Source organism: Monodelphis domestica, chromosome 1, assembly GCF_027887165.1.
Source record: "Monodelphis domestica isolate mMonDom1 chromosome 1, mMonDom1.pri, whole genome shotgun sequence".
Classification (NCBI taxonomy): Eukaryota; Metazoa; Chordata; class Mammalia; order Didelphimorphia; family Didelphidae; genus Monodelphis; species Monodelphis domestica.
In genome coordinates this window covers 588,451,860-588,469,888 of record NC_077227.1, presented here as the reverse complement: position 1 = coordinate 588,469,888, position 18,029 = coordinate 588,451,860, and the positions used below count along the sequence as shown (strand labels likewise).

General features: G+C 37.2%; 1 protein-coding gene across 7 annotated transcripts in view; it reads right to left on the bottom strand.

Annotated features, from left to right (window-relative positions):
* Positions 1-18,029, bottom strand: part of CSGALNACT1 (chondroitin sulfate N-acetylgalactosaminyltransferase 1) — a 455,619-nt gene that overhangs the window by 240,231 nt on the left and 197,359 nt on the right. For all 7 annotated transcript variants that reach the window (XM_007476430.2, XM_056813639.1, XM_007476427.2 and 4 more), the window contains one exon: positions 8,138-8,231. The gene's annotated coding sequence lies outside the window, so the exon portion shown is untranslated. The remainder of the gene's footprint in view (positions 1-8,137; positions 8,232-18,029) is intronic.

Sequence of the window (18,029 nt, the reverse complement as noted above, 5' to 3'; positions counted from 1 at the left end):
CACCAGGGTACCATTTAGTGATTTGAAACAAGGATTTGCTACATAAGAGGGTGCATTCATGCACTGACTAATCTACCCCCTTCGAAACAATAAAATACAAGTACTAAAATCAGCCACGCTTTCTACCATGTGTGACAGAGGACCCTTTCTGCTTCTAGATTTTGAAAGAAATTTTAAGGAAGTTTCATATAAATACTCTGAGCTAAGAATTTATATCTCAGAAGAAGACTGCAAGTTTTTCATTCTGAGTAAGAGTTTAACTGAACATAAAAGCAATGTTGGAAAGGAAACCTTAGAATCCAAGAACAAATGGTAAATAGCTTCTCTCCATAATCTTTGTTAATTTTCTTATATTAGACTGATAAAAATTGAGGATTAAGAAGAACTTTAAAATTCTGAACAGAGCAAATATACCATGATGATAGTAAAACCTACATGGTAACTCAAATGATAAAATAAGTACAAAAATTTTTGTTGCTGTTCAGTCATTTTTTAGGTGTATTTTACTCTTTGTGACCCTATTTGGAGCTTTCTTGGTAAACATGCTGAAGTGTTTTGCCATTTCCTTCTCCAGCTCATTTTACAGATAAGAAAAGTGAGACAACAGGATTAAGTGACTTGCCCAGGGTCACATGGCTACTAAGTGTCTGAAGCCAGATCTGAACTCAGGAAGATGAGTGTTCCTTACTCCAATCCTATTACTCTATCCACTGCACCACCTAGCTACCCTATTATATTTTATACATATATGTGTGATATATAGACTATATTTATAAATAATAGTTTCTAGAGGATTATAAAGATATAATGTGTAACAAATAAAGAAATCTCTGAGCCATAATTCTGAGCTGAAGAGCCAAACTTTAATTGTGGTAAATTAAAGCCAAGAGTGGCACCATGCCCAGCCTGTGGTGATGTCCCCCTTAAATGTTCAACACTGTGTTTGATAGGTTTTTGACCTATAATTAGTATAAGTCATTAGCATGTTAGAAGGATAGAGAGGATGTTAAGAAACATGCAGCAGTGTTTGGTAATGAGGGTTTAGAACATTTGATATGAAGTCCTAAGTTCCGGACATGGTTAACTGCCACTACTTAGGTCAAAATAACCTTTCTTGGCCATAATACTCTCTAGGGAGCCTATAGTTGGCATAAATCTTCAAAGGATCAAACAACACCTGAATATGCCATGGTAGCTTTCATAGGATCTCGTCAGGCCAGCTGTTCACACTCCCAATAACCCAGCTCCTTCTGCATGGGCTTCAGCTTCCCTTGATAACTACAAGACCTGAAGTTTTTATTCCTCCAATAGAAGCCCTGAATATATTTAGTTGCTATAAAGTTCTAATATGACAAACGATTCCCTTTCTAATACTATGGTTAATATTATTGTAATTATATATTGATATCTTATATACAATTAGTATAATAACTTTCCTCAGGTATAATTGCCTAAAGGATATCTGATCACTCGGTTTGTAATCAATAATACAAAAGGAAAATAAAACAATTTTCCTTTCAAAAGATACAATATTTGTAAAGTGCTTTGCAAACCTTAAAGTGATATATAAATAAATGCAATATATTAGCATTAGCACAGACACCAAGTTGGGACTGAGCATAACCTCTCTGGTTACGGAGAGAAGACTGACAGGGCAGGGGTAAAGGGGCTGTTTTTATGGATCTATAATAATAATGCAAGTAACTGTGCTAACTAATATTGCATGTGCTGCCATGATAGGTGAAATAATGCATATAAAGCATGTTGTAAACCTTAAGGTTCTACTTAAATGTCAGATATTGTTAATATCATCATCATCATTATTAGATGGTTGTAGGCTTCTTTTTCAATTCAATTCCATTTATTAAGTGCCCATGTGAAAGATACTGAGAATACACACTAAAAAACAATACAATTTAATGTCCTGGAGAGCCCCAGCATAACCAAATTCATGGTACAGCAAATCACTTCATAATTAGATTTTGTCCATATGAAATGTTCCTACTTTCCCCCTGGTTGGTGCAAAACATATATAAATTTAACAGTGAAAATAAGATTCACAGGTACCTTCAGTTCAGTCATTTTCAGTTGTGTCTAACTCTTTTCTGAACTTGTTTGGAGCATTTTTGGCAAAGATACTGCAGTAGTGGTTTCCCATTTCCTTCCCCAGCTCATTTTATGAATGAGGAAACTGAGGTAAATAGGACTAAGTGACTTGTCCAGAGTCACATAACTAGTGTCTGGGGCCAGATTTGAACTCAGGAAAATGAGTCTTCCTCATTCCAGACCAACACTCTCTCCACTGTGTCACCTAGCTGCCTCTCACTTGTACACAACATTTTATAATACAGAAATTATCTCATTCGATCTTCACATGCCTGTTTGAGGTACACAGGGAAAATCACATTATTCCAGGTTTACGGGTGAGAAATCAAAGGCTCTCAGAGCCAGAAGAACCACTTATTCCAATCTATTCTTAAATCTTCTATGCTCATGGTCTCTGAGTTCTTCCCAGAACCTCTATTTTGAGGAAGGACTCAGACTAGTCTCATTTCATTCTCCAATTTTGCCATCACGCTTCAGCTTCCTTCTCTTCCCCCTCACTTCTTTCTCCCAACAATGAGTTCCTCTTGGGATCCACATTTTTAGGAAGAGCTTAGATTAACCAACCATCCTTCTCCAGATTTTGACACCATCCCCAATGGATACCTCTCCCCCTTTTAACTTCTTTTTTGTTATTCCATTAGAATGTAAGATCCATGGGGACAAGGACTATCCTCTGTCCCTAGTGCTTAGCACAATGTCTGGCACACAGTAAGTTCTTCATGTTTATTGTTACTGTTAAGAAGCAGTTTGCTTAAAATACTCCAATAAGGGGGAAACTCACTACCTCCAAATGTAGTCCATTCTAGATTGGGTCAGCTCTAGTTGTAAGAACTCTGTCCTTCTAAAATGGGAAAGGACTTGCTTGTACAGAAATATTTGTAGCTGCTCTTTTTGTGGTGGCAAAGAATTGGAAACTAAAGGGATGTCCCTCAACTGCGGAATGGCTAAACAAATTGTGTTCCATGGTGATGGTGATTGGTAGTGGATTAGTGATGGAATATTATTGTACTATAAGAAATGATAAACAAGTTGATTTCAGGAAGAGCTGGAAAGACCTACATGAACTGATGCAGAGTGAAATAAGCAGAACCAGGAGAATATTGGACATAGTAACAGCAATATTGTGGAATAATCAAATGTGACATACTTAGCTACTAAAAGCAATACAATGATCTAGAAGAAATCTTAAGATGTATAACAAAGAATGCTATTCACCTCCATAGAAAGAACTGTTGAAGTAGAAATGAAGATGAAAGCATATAATTTATCACTTGTTTATTTGGGTATATATTTGGGGGTTCTTGGTTTTACAAGATTATTCAATTGCAAAAATGAATAATGTAGAAAAGTTTGTCCTTCTATCATACTTTAACTTACCCTTTGCAACTTCCATCCACTGCTTCTAATTCTGCCCTTTAGAGTCAAGTAAAATAAATCTAATCCCTCTTACACATACCAGGTTTCAAATATATGTCTCCCTCAGTCTTTTGTTCTCCAGGATAAATGCCCCTAGTTCTTTCACCTAATTGCAATATGACTTTATCATGAGACCCTTTCACTCCCATGTCTGTTTTCCTCTAAGCACTATCCAGTTTATCAATACATTTCCTAAAATTGGGCACTCAAAATAGAACATAATATTCTAGAAATTGTTTAGCCAGTAGAAAATTCAGAGGGACTAACATTTCTGGGTTTTGAATACAACTCCCTTCTTTATGCCACCCAAGATCCTATATATTGGCTTTTTTGGTTGTCCTATCACACTATACTTACATTGAGAAAGAGAATATTATAATCCACACATCTTTTTCAGATTAACTACTATACCTTCCCTATATAATACCTGTAAAAAATGATTTCTGACCCCAAATATAAAACATTATATCTCTCCTTATTAAATTTCATTTGATTAGATTTGGCCTAACATTCTAACCTGCTGAGATCATTATGGATCCCGAATAAATCACAAAGACATCTGAGCTGAAATAAATCTGAAAGGCCATCTGGTCCAAACTTCCTCACTTAACGGTTAAGGAAACTGAGACCCAAGGAGGCTAAGTAAATTGCCCAAAATCACATAGGTAATAGGTATCAGAGGTAGAAACTGAAACCAGATCTTCTGACTACAGAGACAGTCAACTCGTTTGCTACTCTTCATAGCTATGTGTCATCTATAAATGTGACAACTATGCTATATAAAAATGTCAAACACTGCAGGACAAAGCACACATCCCCAGTGTACTCCAGTGTATATCACTCTTCCAAGCTGGCTTTAAATCACTCATGACTACTATTTGGATCTAACCATACAATGTGCCATGAATGCACAAAATATGCCATGGCCAAACCCTTGACAGCTCTCCATCTTTTTCCATAAGAGAAGCAAAATAGACTTTGTCGAATGCCGTTTTTAAAAATATAGGTAAATTATATGCCTAAAACATTCCCTGACATTCCAGTCTACTCGTGCTGTTAAAAAGGGAGGGGGGGAGGGTGTTCCCAGGACCTGAGATGAGACAAGACTGAGAGATGAAGGGGCTTAACCAAAGTCCTACAGTGTCAAAGCTGGGACTTAAACCCAGGCTTTTGCTTCCAGATTTGGTGCTTTCCCCCTATGCCAGTTGTTGCCTCTCTATGCTGTTGTTCAGTCCTCTCAGTCAAATCCAACTCTTTAGGATCCCATTTGGGTTTGTTTTTTTTTTTTACAAAGATACTATAGTGGTTTGCCATTTCCTTCTCCAGCTTATTTTACAGATGAGGAAACTGAGGCCAATAGGGTTAAGGGACTTGTCCAGGGTCACAGAGCTATAAAGAGACTGAGATCAAATTGGAACTCAGGAAAATAAGTCTCCCTAGGCCAGGTACTTTTACTACTCTACCACCTAACAACCTGCCCCTCTATCATATATCTGATATTGCTTATGTTTAAGGTCAAATGAGGAAGGAAACCCAAAGAACATATAACCCCACTAATTTGACAAATGTTACAGATAGCATAATAAATGGTAGAGCCAGAATTTGAACTCAAGCTTTCTGAATCAAAATCCATTTGAGAAGTATAAGACAGGAAGAGGTTCCATCAAATCTCAATAAATCACAAATACAAAACAGCTATTGTATTCATATGAAAAGTGAAACTTTTTGTGAGATGTATACTTCTTGCTAATTTTATGTCTTAAGTTTTATCTATGGCCTTTGAACAAGACCTAAATGCTTCTCATTGTACTTTGCTTTCATCTTTCCCTTTACTCTTGAAATAAATCCATTCCACCATATTGATTCCATATTTTTCTTCCCAACATACTTACAAGATAGAACTGACCATTAAAGAAGAGTTACACTCATGATTTGGGGTGGGGGTGGGGTGAGGAACTAGATTAAATAAAATCATCTTGAAAATTTTTCAACAATCTGAAAGACATTCAAATAAATCAATCAGCCATTACAAAAGTAAGATCAGATGCTTTTTAATAGTGAGTGAAATTCCCAACCTCAACAGATGTGGCCATAAACAAAATTGGATGGCCAACAGAAAAAGGGTTGGGTAACTGTGGATTGCTTGTTAGGGCATTGCATAGGAACTGAAGGTCAGCTAGAAGCCCAGTGTCCCTGCATCATAGAATACATGGATGGGAGTAAAGTGGATAAAGTAGCAAAGATCTGGCCAGGTTAGGTAAGGTTTTGAAACAGAAATCTTAGCTAGAAAAAAAAAATGATCACATTGGGTAAACTGAAGCCCTTTATATTTCTTCCAAAGGTAGTCAATGTTGTGACAAGGACTTGAGTCCCTGTCTCCTTGACTTCAAGTCCCACTGAACTTCCCACTAACATACAAGCTCCATATATAGGATGTCCCCAAAGACTTAGTGCAGCTTTTGGCAACTAAAGCTTAAAACCACACTAAGACTTTGGGGACATCTTATAGTCTGATACTTTGAATTTGTTCCCAATCATCTTGACTCTTCCTTTAATAGTTTCTCTGGTTTGTGACCACTTTTACTTCATTTCTATTATACATCACAAAAGTACAACAGAAGACCTGGGTTCAAATGTGACCCTTTGACACTTACTACCTGTGGCCTTAGGCAAGTCATTTAAATGACCTACACAGACCTTACTTTTTAAATTTATTTTTATTTATTTATTGGGTGGACTTAATAGTCTCTTAGGTGGTGTAAGTGGATAAAAAGCCATTCTTGGGTTTCAGAAAGACCTGGTTTAAGTCCTACCTGACTCTACTGACTGTTTGACTCTGGCGAAGTCACTAACTCCTTACTGCCCCAAACAATGCTCTATACTTTGCAGAGCAGACACAGGTTTTCATTATTTTAGTGGTTTTCCACACTGGGAGTTCACAATACTGATGAGATTTCAAGTCTGGTTCAAAATGAAATTTCCACATAAGTATCCACCAGATATCAAAAGAAAGACAAGAACGTTTAAAAGCAACATCTGTAGAGAATTTATAGAAAGATATGGACAAGAAGCATACAAAATGAGGTGTGGAGGAGCTGATATCTATACCAGTAGAGAGAAAACCCCAAAGAAGAGAGCACAATGCAGTTTACGAGTTGTATAAATATATGTATATTATTTCCAGTTTTTAGTAATTGCATTTAATTAAGGCCATTTAAAGAGAATTCTTTTTCTTATCATACAAAATACTTTCAAATTCATTAACCAAACCTAAACCCAAGATTAACCTCCATTAAATAGCATTATATCTACTCCCTAGGTTGACATCAAACTCTTCTTACCTATTTTTTACTTCTCTACTATTACTTAGAAAAGAATTTGTGCACAATCAAAATCAATTGCAATTATATGAAGAAGTGACTTTTATCTGACTTGTTTCTTTCCATGATTCAAATATATCCCTGTTAGAAGTATATACTTCACTGCATTCTAAGTATAAAATGTGAGATAGTCCATGAATTAATAATAATAATAAATGTTTTTAGATAACGCCCTTACATCTTAGACGTAGTGATAAAAAGGATGAGAAAAATGTAAAATCATGCACAAAATCTCTAGAGGGATTTGTTAAAATGGAAATAAGGTACTTCTTGAAAGGTATGTAGACTGAGTTTATCTATTTCCATCTCTGTTCTGTTGTTTGAAGAGGGAACGAGAAAAAGAAAAAACAAAACATTTATATGCTAAAGCAGGATTTGAAGAAGAGAACCAGATCTCTAGTTTCTCATTTCCTATTTTTAGATTTCACAAATTTCATGGAGTCCCCACAATTAAATATACATATATATATCAGAGTAAATACACTGAAATATCTGAACAGTGAATTGGTCTCAATGGTGACTAGTGATAGGAACAGAACAAGAACAATGTTACAAGGGATGTTCCAAAACTAAACCAAGAAAACAAACCATTCTAAAGGTAAAGTGAATCCCTAAAGAGTTCTAAAAGAGTACACTAACCATGCCATCTGCCTCATTACTGAGCAGTGTTAAGAGGAGGGTGGCTTGGTTCTCTAAGCCTATGAGTTTATATAATCCTTTTCTAACATAAATGAACTTGCATTTCCTCATTCTCACAAAGATGGAACATTTTGGAAAGCCTAACATTTTATCTCCAGAATTCCAAAGACAAGACAAATGCTTGTTCTCTTTCACTAAGTAAAATTTTGAAGTAGATTCTTAAGAACTGACAGGTAAAGGAAAAAAAAAAGGAATTAATTAGAAATCCAAGAAGTGGTAAATTCTGTGGAAAAAATTATAAAACTCAATGTACACATAGTAAGTAAATGTTTATTTTCTCCACACTAAATAGAGAAAAAGGCTGAGTATAATGACTTTGCTACTCTGAAAAATCACTTTCACTTTGAAGTAATCATTTATTATTGATCAAAATAAAATTGATGATAATAAATATAAAATGAAATTTCAAACTATATATAGTATATTCATGCATATGTACATATTATATAAATCTACTGTTAAACCACACTGAAAGTAATCTGCCTCCTTCACAGATTTTTTTTCTAAAGAAATTAATGATGGACAATTTCACTTACCTCAGAAGAAGAAAAAAGGCATCAGGATGGAACAGCATCATTCCTCTTCTGATTAAAAAGCATCTTGGTTGTTCCCTTTAAAATGGAAAGGAGCCTAAAATGCAGAAATAAATGGGGAAATGAGTACTATATATTTGTACCTCCAAATCTTGGGCAATATTTTTTAAATTATGTGGCAAGATTAAAAATAAATGAGGAAGTAAGAGATTTTAGTTAAAATATAATTATTTAACCAAGAGTGAAAGGGGAGAAATAGAAAGAGACAAAGATAGAGAGGTAGATAGATACAAAACATAACAAGAAAAATAAATTTTAGCTCGAGGGGTAAGTCTCAATAAATCACCTTTTTCTCTCTCTGTTTATTGGCTGAAGAGCAGTTAAGGGGAAAAAAAAGAAATGAAACATAATCAAGAGAAAGGCACTGGATATTAAGTTTAGGTATCCATTAAAGCAAAGGAGGAAAAAAATGAACTTCTATAAAGGAAAGGCAAGTAAAAAAGTTCCAGGGGTTGCAGCTGTCCATCCTCCTTTATGTGCTTTGCCCTGGGAGAATACAGCACTCTGAAGCAACACTTTGGCCTAGGAGTGAAGACACTGACCTGCTATGAAAGGATCATGTTCAGCTCCACTGTTTGCTGAACAGCAAACAATTAAAAAATGGTTTCACAGAATAAGATGTTAAAAAAAAAAAAAGAAAATCCTCACATAAGTTCTCCCTGAGGGAAAGAAGGAATCTACCAGCTCTGAATTGAACTGGCGGTGTTGGTGGAAGCAAAAGAAAAAAGCAGCTCTTTCTGGTGCATCAAAGACCCCACTGTGCAACAGAAACAGTGAACTGGGTTGTTAGAGCCAGCAGGGCAGGACTGAAGACAGCTTTTCAATATGCTCTCAGCATCGGCTCCTGGTTATGGCTGGAGACATCCTACCCACTCCTCTTAGACAGCAGTTGTACTGCTTTCAAGAGGCAATCTCTCACAAGGATGGTGTTGAAAGAGAAGTCATTCGGGAAGTCTGGCTACAAGTTCCTCAGGCAGCAATTTTCTACTCAAACTTTTGTATACAGATAGAAGAGGAAAAATAGTACGGGCACCGACCTACTGTGTGGCACTATCTACTGTGTTCCTAATGATAATGCTTTTTATTGTTTCAGTAATCTTTCAGTCCTGTTCCATTCTCTGTGACCCCATTTGTCACAACCAGGGAACACTCAAATGAGTACAACAGAATCATTAAAGAAATGGCTATGGGGACTAAACTCCCAGAGTTAGCTCTATTGAATATAATAAGATCATCATTTTTACAGATGAAAAATCAGAGAATCCAGAAGTTTAGTCAGTCACTCAAGAGCATGCTGGGAGCCACTGACAAATCTGGGATTTGAACCTAGGCCTTCTCGGACCCCAAAGCGCATCCAATCCTCTATCTGCATATGTAGGGTTCTGTCCCAAGTTTCAACTATTTTGTCTCTACTTCATCTAACATAAAGAAGCACTATCTGGATGCAGCCAGACACTTCATACTCAGCATTCCACTGCCTGTGCAGTTTCTTCTCCCTCCCTCCCTTCCTGCCTGCTTCTGCCTTCCTATTTAAACTGAAATCACATTTATCCCCACCATGCTGGAGTAATCACTTAGACTTAAATCTATTGTTTGTTTTGCCTTTGAACAATAAAGAAGCCTGTATACCAGGACTTTAAAAGAACTCACAGTTTGGTCTCCTACTTCATGTCCTAAAACCATGAGCCCTTTCTTTTCTGCACTTCTGTGTGCACTAGGAAGTTTTCCTGGGGTTTTAATGCTAAATCTGGAGTCATAAATGCTAAATAAATGAATGACATGTATCCTCATCATTTATCTTAATAAGTATTCTTTGTTACCACTAAGGAACAGAAAAAGCCTCCACTTACCACATTTAATTCATGGCTAAGAAGTACTCACTGTGTGCTCTCACCAAGAGCAATGCAATCTGGTCTTCTGCCTGTGGGAAATCCTTACCACCCTTGTAACCTCCAAACTCACTCCTGTCAGCTCCAAAAACTCCATAAAGGGCCAGAAGGACACTACAATGACTTCTTTCTTGCAGAAAAGCAACCTCTAAAGTAGGAGTCCTGCAACCTTTAAGGAATAATGGTGTGACCCCAAAAAGTATGGGATCAATTAATCTGATTATAAGAATACGGGCTTCATCTCATCCTCCCCACAGAGCAGAGTTTACCTCCAACACCACCTCAATACTCCCTTCCCATATTATTGTCCATTACACATTTGATGGTCCTTCACCTATTGCAGGAGGAGTGAGGAGGTTAAGGAATACTAAATAAGCCTCTACTCGGCATCTGTATCCAAGGAAACAGATCTTAAATGTGCTTAACAGTTAATTTGGGGATATCACAAGATTTGTGCATTCCCACAATGGTAGCTTTGCAGACCCCCAATGTCTTCTGCTCTGAGCTAGGGATCAACCTCTTAGGGTAGTGATAACCTAACCATGAAGTGGACACTGTTAAGAGCAGTAGCTTCATGGATTCAATTGGGAAAATGCTTCTTCTATATCCCATCTCCCAATACACCAATAACCTGGCTCTGTAGGAAACTCCATGAGTATGTTAAATATCACTTGGTGGCCCCTGTGCTCTGGACAGAGGCTGGCAATTGCCCAGTGTCCTCTTTTTACTTTCAGTAAGAGTGAGTCATGGCAGCTATGTAATTCATGGATAGAGCACTACCCTGAAGTGAGGAAGATCTGAGTTCAAATGTGACCTCAGATACTAGCTGGATGACCCTGGGAAATTAATTTAACCCTGTTTGCCTCTGTTTTCTCAACTGTAAAATGAACTAGAGAAGATTATGTCAAGCCACTCCAGTATTTTTACCAAACACCTCAAAGGAAGAGTTGGACATGACAAATGATTGAACAAGAAGAAAAAGAAGTGAATCATACAATCTAGACAGACATGAATGGCTTATGATATGTGTTGCTGATCTCATTACATTATTATCTTTGCATTCAAATCTGTCCACTTTTGAATAACCTTGTGAATGTTACTGCCAACCTTCCAGTCACCCAGGTTAGCAACTTTGGGATCATCTTCAGCTCCTTTCATTCACATAGTTTATCTTACAGATTACCAAATCTCATGCTTTTTAGCTCCATAATATGCTTCTTATCTGTCTCCTTCTCTATACTAACACCATATTCATTTATGTACTCACCATCTCTCACTTGATAAAGAACAAGAGCCTTCTAAAGGGTCCCCCTGCCTCAAGATTTTGCCTTTCACTTAGTCTCCCCTAGGGCTTGGGGTCCTCACCTGTAAAGTAAGGAGTAAATGGTCTTTGAGGCCCCTTATGAACAAAGAACTATACTTCTGTAATCCTATGATTCACCTCTGGTCCATTCTTCTTATAGATGCCAAAGTGGTTTTTCCTAAAGTTCAAGTCTGTCCATGTTATTACTCAATAAACTTCAGTGGTTCCCTTTTGATTTTAGGATCATGTTTTTTCATCTTGATCTCATTCTTACTTGATTACTTTTTTGAGACCATTTTTATGATATATTTAATTTACCAAAACAGAATGTAAGTAGTTTATTAAAAAACACTCATATATTGGGGACAACTGTATAAAAAGTATTTTACTTATAGGATGCATGACCAAAAAAAGTCTGGATACCACTGTTCTGGGAAACTGGGCTTCACTAGTAGTTGAGATCCTCAGTCACAATCCAAGGGTGGAGCCAAGACGGCAGAGGAGAGGAACCAACCCAGTTGAACTCTCCCACATTCCCATCATACAGCTTTAAAAGAATGATCAAGTCAATTTCTGAAGTGACAGAGCCAACAAAAGGTCAAGCAGAGACATTTTTCTAGCCTAATACATTTGGAAAGGTCTGTAACTGGGGTGGAGGCCAGCAATCACAATAATTTTAGGAGCTTTCAGCTTAAAGATAGTAAAGAATTCAGACAACTGGTCAGTGTGATAGAGACATGAGAGAGAGAGATTTTGCAGGACTTGTGGACCAAGATGCAAGAGAGGATTCCAATGGAATGTCCCCGATTGTTGGCAGTTTGAGCTGACAGGGGGGAGGGGCTTTTGGACTTAGTCTCTGACTGGGAGACACAATTTCTCTCCCTGGAGGTTTGAACCTGGCTGAAAGACCTTTTGTGAAGCTGACTTGGCTGTTGGGACTTTGTCTCTGACTGGGAGACACACACTCTCTCCCTGGAGGTTTGAAACTGGCTGAAAGACTTTTGTGAGGCTGATTTGATTTTTTGTTTTGTTTTCTCTGACTCTGAAAAGTAAAGTTGACACTGAGAAGAGAAACTTGGCTTTTGGAACTTGGTCTCTGTCTCTCTAACTCTGAGCAGTGGAAGCTGACCAGGGCAGAAGCTTTTGAGTTGGTGGTCTATAAGAGAGTTGAGCTGACCAAGAGAAAAGGAGAGGCTTTGAACTTTGTTTCTTTCTGGGGTTAAGCTGAGAGATCTGGCTGATTTGTGAAGAAGAAAGATGATTTTGAACTGCTATTATCCTCCATCTTTCTAACTGTCTAAGAGTCACACTTGTGACTCCCCAAGCCCTCAATTTTATATCATTTAGATTAGGGAAATTCCTCATCCCTCTTACCTCAGTTTCCCATACTGTTATCCTAATAATCTCCTTGACTGAGAAAGAAACTAGAGTATCTTTATAGTTCACTCAGGAGGGAGGGAAGGAACCAAAGACTTCAAGAAGAATTGGGAGGTAAGGGAGGCAAGGGAGGGAGTGAGGAAGGAAGAAGGTTAGGAAATAGATTGATTCATCAGCAAGTAGTAGGGATCAATTAGCAGACAAACTCCCAGAGCAAACCCCAGTATCTATCTAGAGCATCTCCCAGAGCAGTGTCTCCTGTGTACCAACATTCCTGCGTGGTGGCATCCCCCAGCATTTCTGTTCTACCTCCATTACCAATAAGCAGGTTCAGGTTCCTGTAGTAGCCCTGTCTAGTCACAAGCCAGAGAATAACAGTCATTGCTGAAACAACAGTTTCCCCTCAGTTTACCTTCTCCAGTTCAACAAGTAAAAGTTCTCTCTCAGTTTACATAGCTTTATTACAATTGGCATCTTAGAGAGGGTAAAGAATTCAGACAATTGGTCAGAAAGAGACTATAAGAGATTCTGATTGTACAGGGTTAAGAATCAGGTGCTATTTGAGAGCTCTATCACCCATAGAAGAATGAGGGTAGACAAAAGTATTTATGGTCAGTCACAAGGGAGTAGGGTCCTAGTTGTGGCTCCAAGGTAGAGAGGAGCATGAGCATTTGTAATTACAGGAGAGCAGGGACCCTTCAGAAAAAGAGCAGAAAGAAGACAAGATGAGCAGTGATCACATGTATCCCTGATTCACACCTCCATGGAAGAGTTGAAAATTTTATAGACCTTCTGAATTAGCACTGAAACAAAGACTGAGACTTAGGACTCTGCCTCTCCATCCCCAGGTGAGCAGAGTCCAACTTCAACATAAAGTTCTAACTCAAGAAAAAGGCTGGGGAAATGATTAAGCAACAAAAAAATAATGGCCATAAAATACTACTATGGTGGCATGAAAAACTCAGAAGACAACAACATTAAAAAAGCTACAAAAGCATTAAAAAAAAGGAAGGAAAGAAATGGAAGGAAGGAAGGAAGGAAGGAAGGAAGGAAGGAAGGAAGGAAGGAAGGAAGGAAGGAAGGAAGGAAGGAAGGAAGGAAGGAAAGGGAGGGAGGGAGGAAAGAAGAAACCCCCTCTATCTTGGGTCCACAAAGCAAAATAGAAATTGAAAGAATCTACTGTTCATTTCCTAAAAGAGATCCCAAAATGAAAATTCCCAGGAATATTATACCCAAATCCTAGAACTTCCAGGTTGAGAGAAAGGACTGCAAACATCCAGAAAAAAAATTCAAATGTGGTGCTATATCACGATCACACAAGATTTAGCACCTTCCACATAAAAATAATAGAGAGATTAGAAATATGACATTCTGGAAAGTAAAAGCACTAGAAATAAAATCAAGAATAACATACCCAGAAAAAATGAGTATAATTCGTTATAGGGAAAAATGTATATTTCATTAAATAGAGGACTTTTAAGCATTCCCAATGAAAAGACCAGAGCTGAATAGAAAATTCAAAACAAACACAAGACTCAAGAGAAGCATTAAAAAGTAAACAATGAAAGAGAAATCCTAATGAACTCAGTAATTTTAAACCATTTACACTCCTACATGAGAAGATAATACACCTAACTCCTAAAAAGAGCTCACATAGACAGAGATCATGAACATAAGTTGATTGTGTTGGTCAAAAAAAAATGAAAAGATGAGAAAGAAGAACATACTGAGAGAAGGAGGAATATAGAAGAATAGAAAAAACTCTCACATAAAAGAAGCACCCAAGAAAGAGATTTTACAGTAAAAGGGAAAATGGGGTAAAGGGGCAATGCTTATACCTCACCAGAACTGGTTCAAAAAAGGGGCTTGGGGTAATAAAAGGGGGAAGATTAAGAGAGACAATAGTCAGAAGCAAAACAGACTTTTGAGGAGGGACAGCACAAAAAGTCATAAGAATGAAGAGAAGAAAATAGTTTGGAGGGAAATATACAATTAGTAATCATAACTGTGAATGTGAGTGGGATGAACTCACCTATAAAACAAAAACAGACAGCAGAATGGGTTAGATAATATATTATTTAAGAAGACACACTTGAAACAGAAAGACATCCATAGTTAAAATAAAGGGATGGAGCAGAATCTATTATGCTTCACCTGAAGTAAAAAAAAAAGGCAAGGGTAGCAATCATGATCTTAGACAATGTGAAAGCAAATATATTAATATATTAATTAAAAGAGATAATCAGGGAAACAACATTTTGGGGGAGGGGAAAGGTACCATAGATAATGAAGTAATATCAAAAAAATTACACCAAGTTTTGTTGGGGACCATCAAGCCACAATGTTTTGACATGGTCACTCATGGAAACCAGAGGTTGCAAAGTGATCCCGTGGAAAGATGGAGACACCCACACAGCCCCACTCTGTGTGACTTCTCTCACTAACATCCCTTACTATTGGAATTGCTATGATTATTGTTTTCTCTCTAGCTTCAGGAAAAATAATATGAGAGCAAAATACTTGCAGGATTAACATATATGTCCCATTTTAATCCCCCCAGAATATCATTAAAAGATCATACTTACAGAATTAAACCTAAAGATTCCTATGTACCCACTCAGGTGGAAACCCCCCCCCCCTTTTCTCTTAGGCCTAAGCCTTTAGCAAAACCACATTCAGATTCTCTACCCCCACTACAATCCAGAGATGACAGGCATATTAATCAACTCCTAGGCAAGGACTGGTACATCACACTTCATTGCTTTTTTGTGCTTACTGAAGTCCAAGCAGCATATCTTAGATACTTTAGTGAAACAATAGAAAAATGAAAGCTGGATATTGGAAAATACCTAAATCTGGATTGTGTTGATTTTACTCTTTAACCCTGCACTTAGCAGCAATGTTTTTGCTAGTTATCTCCTAAGAAATTCTGATTAATTATATAACTTGATTAAAAGCAACAATGATTTTTCTAGCAAGTCTGGTCACCTCACAGGTTAGTGGGAACTGACCCCTGCTTACCCTGCCTGTGGTAAGAAAACATTTATCTTTAGCAAGCTTTGCTTTGTTGTTGAAATCTATAGCAACATGGTATACAGGATGGTCATAGAATGTTAATTAAACGATTTATTAAAAGTTAATGTATGACATATCCAATTATCTATAAGAAATCATGTATGTTGAAAAATGAGACTATGTGCCAAGGAGATATGTGATCACTGAGGTATAAAGATAAAGACAACCCTGTACCATGTGGAGCAGCTCCTTGTGACACCTGTGCAACAGGTTGAAACTTTTAGCTGTCTTCCCATCCTTATCTGCCTTCACCATCACACCTAGTCAGAAGGACTCCCCACTTCCCAGACTGCTGGCTGGCCTGCGATAAAGTTTTTCAAATAAAGGCCTCATTTCTCAAATATGTACAGAATTGAGTCCAATTTAGGAAAGAGCCATTCCCTAATTGACACATGGTCAAGGAATATGAACAGGAAGTTTTCAGAAGAGGAAATCAAAGCTATCTATAGTATTATAAAAAAATTCTCTAAATCATTTATTGATTAGAAAAGTACAAATTAAAATAAATCTGACGTACCACCCTATACTTATCAGAAATGACAAATGCTAGAGGGGATGTGGGAAAATATGTACACTAATGAACTGTTGGTAGAGTAGCAAACTGGTCCAACTCTTCTGAAGGACAATTTGTTATAAAACTGTATACAACTTGGCACAGAAATACCATTATCAGATGTGTATACAAATTGAGCAAAGAAAAAATAAAAGGGCTTATATATACAAAAATATTGATAACAGCTCAAAATTAGCAAAAAATTGGAAATCAATAAATAAGGTTCCCATAAATTAAGGGAAGCCTAAACAAGTTGTGGTATATGATTGTGATGGGATACTACTGTTCTGTAAGAAATGATGAGCAGATGTTTTCAGAAAAACCTGGAAAGACCTATATGAAGTGATGCAAAGTAAAGTGAGCACAATGAGCAGATCACTGTACACAGTAATCGTAATATTGGAATGATGATTAACTCTGCAAGACTTAGATACTCTGATCAGTACAATGATCCATGTCAACTCAGAAGGGCTCATGATGAAAACTGCTATCCACCTCCAGAGAGAGGGAACCAATAAACTCTGAGTAAAAATTAAAGTATACTTTTATCACTTTATTTTTCTTGCTTTTTAAATTTTGCAACATAGCTAATATGTTCATGATTTCACATGATTAATGGTATCATATTGCTTTCCTTCTCAGTGAGGGAAAGGGGTTGGGAACAGGGAGGAAAGTTGAAACTCAAATTTTTTTAAAATAAAACTGATGATGAAACTTAAAAAAAATAAATAAGTACATTGTGCTTCAGAAGATCCAAAAATTGAGATGTCCTCACAGTATTGTATCCTGACAGGTACAATAGAATAAAGTGTAATACATTGCCAGCCTCCATGTTTGTGAAGTGCAGGGAATCAAAATGGGGAAGCAGCCAGTGAACTCATGGTTGGCCACTTATATGACAATTTTCCTTTTCGTCTCATGCCTTTTCTATGCCTGGAATGTCCTCCCTGCCTCTCTAAGATTATTGAATTCCTATCCTGCCTTTAAAACCCAACTTAAATGCCATCTCTCAAAGCAAGCCTTCCAGAAGCCCCTAAATCAGTAACACTATTTCCACCTTGGACCTCACATGGTACACCATTTTCTGATACATTCATCCTCAACTCAATATAGGTAGATGGATGGACATTGTGGGGAAAGTGATAGATTTGACATCAGAAGGGCTGGATTAATATCCTGGCTTTGATTCTTACTTTGATTCTCTAACACCTCAATTTCCTAAACTAAAATGGAACTAATAATACTTGCTATCAGCCAGGTAATAATCATTTGTTAAGTACCTATTCTGTGCCAGGCACTGTACCAAGTACTAGGGATACAAAAAGAGGCAAAAGACAGTGCCTGCCCTTTTTGAGGTCAGATTTGCATTATTTTCCTTAGATGGGAGTTAGAGAGGAGAGTGGAGGGAAAAAAGGCTTTACAACTTTAAAGCAGTGTATAAATATGAATTATAACTATTCATAATTAATGTAAGCAATAAATTATCTGGGCATGTGTCATATCTCTTTGCTTTAAGGCAGAGACTGTATCTCTTCACAGTAGGCACATTCACCAATGTTTATTGACATGCTGTTAAATGCAATTAAAGAAGCATGCAGAAGGAAGGGATGTGAGAAGGGGCTGCTACACTGGCCTCTA